The sequence below is a fragment of the Nelumbo lutea genome, chromosome 8 (assembly GCF_056320005.1).
Source record: "Nelumbo lutea isolate HS-2025 chromosome 8, American lotus-T2T, whole genome shotgun sequence".
Taxonomy (NCBI): Eukaryota; Viridiplantae; Streptophyta; class Magnoliopsida; order Proteales; family Nelumbonaceae; genus Nelumbo; species Nelumbo lutea.
Genome location: NC_142691.1, coordinates 57,736,087 through 57,743,579, shown reverse-complemented (window position 1 = coordinate 57,743,579; position 7,493 = coordinate 57,736,087).

Sequence of the window (7,493 nt, the reverse complement as noted above, 5' to 3'; positions counted from 1 at the left end):
CATTCCCGAGCTACTTGGCAGCGAGCTTGGGATGCTTCATGATCACCCTTAGTAGAATTGGTCCCCGGGATGACTTCTGTTTGGGGGCTGGGCGAGCTAGTTTCCCTAGCTCGTGAGCTAAAATTGCCTCAGAATATCCCTTTCGGGGTAGCTCGGGGAACCCAGAACTCGCGTTGTGGCGAGCCCCTTCTCTTGCGAGCTAAGGCGTAGCGAGCTGCTCTATGGGCTCGTTACTTCTTCGTGCGGAGCCACGATGTTGAGCTGTTACCTGTGCTGAGTCAGGTCTACGTGTCACCATTTCGTAGGTCAGGTCAAATCATCCTCCATCAATTGCCCCCTACTCCTCGAGGTGAAAGTGTAGCCTTAGCGCGAGGAGTTCATGTAGTGCGATGGGCTGATTTGATTGGAATTCAAACTTGATTGACCAATCACATTAAATGCATTCGCGAGAATCAAGAGATTTTTTGACTTTTTGGATTCCGAAAACATGCTAAAGTGGCTCTTAACTCTGGGCATCATGCGGTTGTCATTACCTTAATCGCGAAAGACGTGCAGCCAATCACTTTCGGTTTTCAGAAGGTGGGCGGTCAGTACACCTGCGAGCCGTTGGATTTGTTTTGATCTGAGCTGTCGATTCAGGGGTGTGGAGGCCATAAATAGGAGGGCCTTAATCTTATCTGGGTTTGTTTCAATGCCACGCCGATTAATGATGTATCCTAGGAACTTGCCCGAGGTCACACCGAATACACACTTGTTTGGGTTCAGTCTCATATTAAACTTATGCAAAATTTCAAAAACAGAATGCAAATCTTGTATTAATTCGTGCGAAAATTGAGTTTTGACGACCATGTCTTCTACATAGCATTCCACTTTTTTGCCAATTAGTGGTGCAAACAACTTATTTACAAGTCTTTGAAAGGTTGCCCCTGCATTTTTCAACCTAAAGGGCATAACCTTGTAACAATATAGATCGAACTCCATGATGAAGGCAGTCTTTTTTTCGTCCGCTGGGTCCATCTTAATTTGGTTATAGCCCAAATAGGCGTCTAAGAAACTTAGCAACTCGTGCCCTGAGGTCGCGTCCACTAGGCGATCAATCTTGGGGTGCGGAAAGCAGTCTTTTGGGCAAGCCCGGTTTAGGTCGGCGTAGTCGACGCACATACGCCACTTGCCGTTGTCCTTCTTTACCAGGAGGGGGTTACCCAGCTCGGGTAATGGACTTCTCTTATGAAGTCAGCTGCGAGGAACTTCTCAACCTCCTCGTCGATCACTTTCCACCGCTTTGGGGCTATGTTGCGTTTCTTCTGTCTAACGGGCCTAACTACAGGATTAGTATTCAGTTTGTGAGTTATGAGGTTGGGGTCTATACCGGGCATCTCTGATGCGGACCATGCAAAAATATCCAAATTTTGAAGTAAGAAACTTACAAGTTCAGATCGTAGAGGTTTCTGGACGGAAGCACCGATCTGAAGCATCCGAGCTGGGTCTGCCGCTGAGGTCGGGATTGCGACTATTTCCTCTGTGGGCGCGGCTCATTCTTCGCCTTGCTCCACAGGCCGCTCCAGTTCGAGGTCGTCGGCCACCTTGGTCTTCCCCTTCAAGGCGACGACATAGCACTTGCGGGACTCGAACTGGTCGCCCCGCGCTACCCCCACACCGAAGTCTGTAGGGAACTTCATAGCCAAATGGTAGGTGGAGACCACTACCCGCAAGATATGGGTGATCGGCTGACCTATTATGGCATTGTACGGGGAGGGGGTCGTGACCACCAAGAAGTCATGGTTGAGTCTAACTATACAGGGCCACGTGCCAACTTCCACAGGTACTGTTATTCTCCCAAGGGACCGGACTTCTTCTCAGTTGAAGCCCACCAAAGGAGTGTCCGCAGGTTTCAAGTCACTTTTCTGCAACTGAAGCTGGTTGAACGCAGCTTTGAAGAGGATGTCTGCTGAGCTGCCCAAGTCAACGAGTACGCGCCTAACCTCGAATTCGTTGATCCTCAGCTTAATCACAAGTGCGTCATCGTGGGGGTAATGGACCCCTCGCACGTCATCTTCTATGAAGAAAATTGGCTCTTCTATCCTAGGCTGCTTTGGAGGATTCAGTCCTTCCCGGGTGGCTTCGCGAGCTGATGTCCGAGCTGTTGCTGAAGTGCAGCCTACGACAATCGAACCTCCCACTATAACGTGGATGGTGCCCCGGACCGGCCTCTCTTCCGGAGGCTGCCTCTGTGACTGCTCAGCCGGCCTGCTGTTGGACTCGGGAGCGTCCTTACCATGCTCCCCTTGCCGACATGCTTTATTATTATTATTATTATTATTATTGCTGTTTTGTACAAAGTTTCTTAAATATCCGCGACGGATGAGTTTTTCAATCTCGTCGTGGAAATTTTTACAATTTTCGGTGCTATGACCGTGATCTTTGTGAAAGCTACAATACATATTCTTATTTCTTTCATTGAGATTTCCCCTTAAACAGGGTGGCCACTTCACATACGGAGCGTCCTTGATTGCCATCTAGATTTCGACCCGCTTCATGTTTAGTGGGGTGTAATCAGTTCAGTCCGGTACAGGAGCTCGAAACGACTGACCTAGCTTTTCCCCCCGAGGTACATCCTTTTTCTTTTGGCTGTCTCCACTTCCCTTTTCCTCTTTTCGGGCGTGCTCTTGCCTTTCTGGTTGATCTCCTCTTCGGTGGCTATGAACTTGTCCGCGAGCTTAAGAAATTCAGTTATGGTCGCTGGTTGGTTGACGACCACGGTGGGGTCCAGGCGCGGTATCTGCATGCAAGCATCGTTGAACCGCTTTACGTAGCCCCGGATGGATTCTCCTTCTCTCTGCACTATGTTGAGGAGGCTCTCTTTAGTTCGCGGGCACCGCTTACTAGTAACAAAGTGGGATGTGAAAGCCTGCACGAGCTGTGCCCAACTTCTTATTGATCTGGGCATCAGGTTCCGGTACCATGTGTGAGCTACTCCTTTGAAAGTGGTGGAGAAGGCCATGCACATGCAAGACTCACTCGCTCTTGCTAGGTGCATCTGTGGCTAGAAGGCATCTATGTGATCATTTGGGTCGAACGACCTGTCGTACTTATCAAGAGGGGGGAGCTTGAAATCTTTAGGCATTGGGATTGCTAGTAGCTCGGGAGATAGGAGATTGAATTGAAAGAATGAGCGCTTTGACCTCGCCCGAGCTTACCTCTTCTTTGCCTCCGAGCTTGAGTAGGTCATGGGTAGTAGACCGGCGAGCTCGGCGGTGGCGTCTCTGCTTCCTGGCGGGCTCAGCATTCGTGCTGCTCACTTTTGTACTGTCCGGAATGGTGTGTGCAGGAAGTAGCTCGGGCCGCTGGTGATGGCTTCGGACAGAGGGCTCCTGCTTGGAACCTGTGGCCAGGACTTTGAATCGGTTTTCCAGGAACGGAGTACCAGGCCTTGAGGGCTGAGGTGATATGGGCCTGGCGAGCTGAGGTCCTCCTAACCTGACTTCCCGTGGCGAGGTCGGGGTGGTTGGTCTTTCTTGTTTGCCATGGGTGGAGGCCTGGCTCCTTGGAGGGTTCTGGGGGGCCTCTCCTTGGCAAGATGGGTGCTCCTCCTGTCGGTGAGACCTAGCTCGCTTTGAGACTGGGTGCCAAGGGGGAAGCTGTGATTGCTGAAGCTGAGGTTGAGGTAACTGGGGAAACTACTACTAATACTAATACTAGGAGACCTGGTGCAACACATGTTGTTGATAGAGCTAAAGTTGCTGGAACTGTTGCATTTGGGCCTGCATGGCCCGCATGCACTGCATCAAGTCCTCTAGTTGGTTCGAGCTGGCCGTTGGGGGCACAACCGAAGGTTCGGTGAACGTCGCTCCGATTGTAGCAGGGAGTGGCGCGAAGACAGGTGCCACTGCAAGGGGCACATTCAAACAGGGGATTCCGTCCACCGAGAGGAGGACGGTGAACTATCCGATACAGACAGTAGGAAGCTGGGGTTGTTCCTTAGAGTTATCCATTTCCGTGCTTTGTCCGTCATTGCTAGAGGAAGCCATGAGTGTTGGGTTTCTGGAGAGTAAAGAGACATGAAAGTTTGGAGAAAGACTTTTTGAAGCGTTCCCACAGACGACGCCAAATGATGTAGCGCAATCCGGTCACTCCTAGCTGGCACCCGCATGGCTCCTGAGAGACACCTGAGATGAAGAAGAAGAAGAAGAATCCCTTAAGGGTCTGCCTGGCGGGGACACTCCGATGCTTAAGTCAGTACTCGGTAGGAGCAAGGAAAAGGTGAAGGGCTAAGAGTGTAGATAGTGCGTTACCACTATATTCAAAAGATCAGAAGTTTAAGAAGAAGTTTCCCCTCTACCGTGAGGGCTTTTATAGGGGTGTTCGTGTCAGGTTGGGCATAACCGCCACTGGGCTCCTGTCACAGCCATTACCTTCCTGGGCTATGCAGGTGGCCATCGTGACGTACCTCTTGCCCGGGTGAGTGACACGTCCCCAAATTGGCAGGCACGCCTCCGCCTACCAGGAGACATGGACGCAGACTGTCGAAAAGATAGGGACTGCGCCGTCAGTAAGGAAAGTGGCGTAGTTTGATCGGTAATGCCTGTCAGATAGAAGCTTCCTGAGGAGTGCTCATACGGCTCGTTCCTGAGCTACTTGGCAGCGAGCTCGGGATGCTTCATGATCACCCTTAGTAGAATTGGTCCCTGGGATGACTTCTGTTTGGGGGCTCGAGCGAGCTAGTTTCCCTAGCTCGCGAACTAAAATTGCCTTGGAATATCCCTTTCGGGGTAGCTCAGGAAACCCAGAGCTCGCGTTGTGGTGAGCCCCTTCTCTTGCGAGCTACGGCGTAGCGAGCTGCTCTATGAGCTCGTTACTTCTTCATGCGGAGCCACGATGTTGAGCTATTACCTGTGTTGAATCAGGTCCACGTGTCACCATTTCGTAGATCGGATAAAATCATCCTCCATCACTACCCATTTGTGATTCTGCCTAATGAATGCGTAAGAGGTCCTGTCTCGGAAGGGTATCAGTTGTAAATTAATGATTCTGCCTATTCTCACCAAATCCCAAAGAAGCGTTGCTAAGAGAAAATCTAGGGTTAATCAGTCCTGTCCTCTTTTCCAGTGAGGAATATAAGTTGATAATATAACTTTGTTCAATGTCAAAAAACCATAAATATTTAAAAAAAAATGTTACAAAAGGTTACCCCAGCCATGTTGAGGAGATTGAATTTAAGATGCTGTTGAATGAAGTGATGCCTTTTTGGCTTTCTTCCATTTGTAGACCCCAAAATGTATATTAACTGGCAAAAAAATTGCTACAGCTGCTACTGCAATAATACCAGCAATGGCGCCACTAGAAATTCTTGCTTAAATTACATGCATTACAAGCATAAATAAATAAATAACACAGCAATTCTTGTTCTGACGCTTCACACTGTATCCCTTGTACACATCATAGTTACACGCCATTTGTTTTCTACGTAAGAGAGTTTTCAAAAACACAATGTACACAAATGCAATTGTGTACACAAATAAATGCATATTCTATGTGTTGAGGAGTACTGGAGGCATGCTATACTCAGATTGTTTGAACGGGTCAGATGTAGTAGGCACATTAGGTAAGCACAATGAGTGAGCATGTAATAGCTGTGTGACACATGTCTTAATTAATAAAATTATCTATTATTTTATTATCTTTATCAAAATAATTAAAAATAAAAACAATAAAAAAGGAAAACCTAAACGTGTTGGGAATTGAGATACATTTATGTTTTCCTTTTTCATTGTTTTTTATTTTTAATTATTTTGACAAAGATAATAAAATAATGAATAATTTCTGTGTAACGGAGCAAAAATGTTTGGATGAAAGGTGCATTAACTGGAACATGTGTCACACAGTTATTATATGCTCACTTGTTGTGCTTACTCAGCGTGGCTACTACATCCAAACCCTGTTTGAACAGTCTCTTGCAACTTTGCATTACAAATATATTTCTATAAAATAAAGCATATAAGTATGAAAATATTCTTAATGCACGAGACCGTAAAGAATGTTTGAATGGATGTTGCACTGACTGAAGCCTATCTCATTTTTTCATATCACTTCTGATACTTTGTAACCAATCAATTAGTGTCATAAAAGTAACGGACAGTATTTGTAAAAATCTATGGGGACTTATGAGTTTTATTTGATCTTTCTGTCTCATGTGAGTCTGATCACCTGCCAACAAAATATGTTCCAACATTATCTGATATCATGCATCTCATTCATGATCCCACTTTGATGATAGACCCCAGTTTCATAAAAATATGTGGCGTGAATCAAGTTGGTAGGGTGTTGGAATATGTTTTGTTGTCAGGGAATCCTAACTTTGACCTATGTTTTTTCCGCAATATATAATTTTTTCAAGAAAACACTTATTTGTCCAAATATTTTGTTGTGCTTGTGTGTTAGTGTTTTGATTTTATTTTATAATATTTTTATTATAAGAGTTAAGGAAATTAAAAGCTGTCAACTTTTCCAAATATCAATATGATACATTGATTTAGGTCCTATGGAAAGGCTTCAACATTGATTGAGCTAGTTTCACCGAGTGGCTTTGAAGAAGTTACTAAAACTAAATTTCCGAGAAAGTTCATTTATTTGCTGAATGCAAACATGCATATTAGGGGTTTTGGGGTTTTTCACCACACATAACTTCTAGGATTGCCCACTTCGCAAAGCCAGAAGCTATTGCATATGAAAGCCCTCACTCAAAATTACTAAGATGATTCCAAAAGCATCATTTTGATGATTTAAAATGATGGAATGAGAGGAGGAAATTGAAGTGGATTACTTGGAAGTAGACCTGTTCATGGGCTAGGCCGGGCTGGGCTCGGGCCGGACTTTTATTCATCATTAATGGAAATACGCTAGGCCCGAGCCTGGCCCAACCAACCGGCCTATAACTTGGGCCCAAGCCCGAAGCCTGACCTAATAAAAAAATTACAATTTTCCCTATTCAAATTAGAATTAAAAATTCAAATGGTTTTTAATTTTCCTATTTAAATGAACAATGGGCCTATAAGATGGTTTTTTTCCTTTCTTTTACGTTTTAAAACATAGTTTTACATTCTTAAATCAAAAAATTTATTCAAATGGACATAATCACATAACCCATTTTAAGTCTAATGACAAAACCCGAGCCCAGATCGAATTTATTGCAGGCCGGGCTTTTTGGCCCAAGTTTAAGCCCATAGGCCTATATACATGTTCAAGCCCGTCCGATGGCCGGGCCGGCCCATGAACAAGTCTACTTGAAAGGGTATCTACCTTTTTAGAGCAGTTGGAGGGGTTAACTAAAAAAATGGGTTAACGAGTAAAACTCTAACTTGTTAATTAGCATATAGATTTCCAATAACCTTTGGGTTAGGCTGCTGGAAAGTAAACACCTCCCAAATTTCGAGTGTCTAGAAGAGTTCCCATAATTGCTTCCCCTATGGAAAAATCTAACATCAGACCTATGAGAT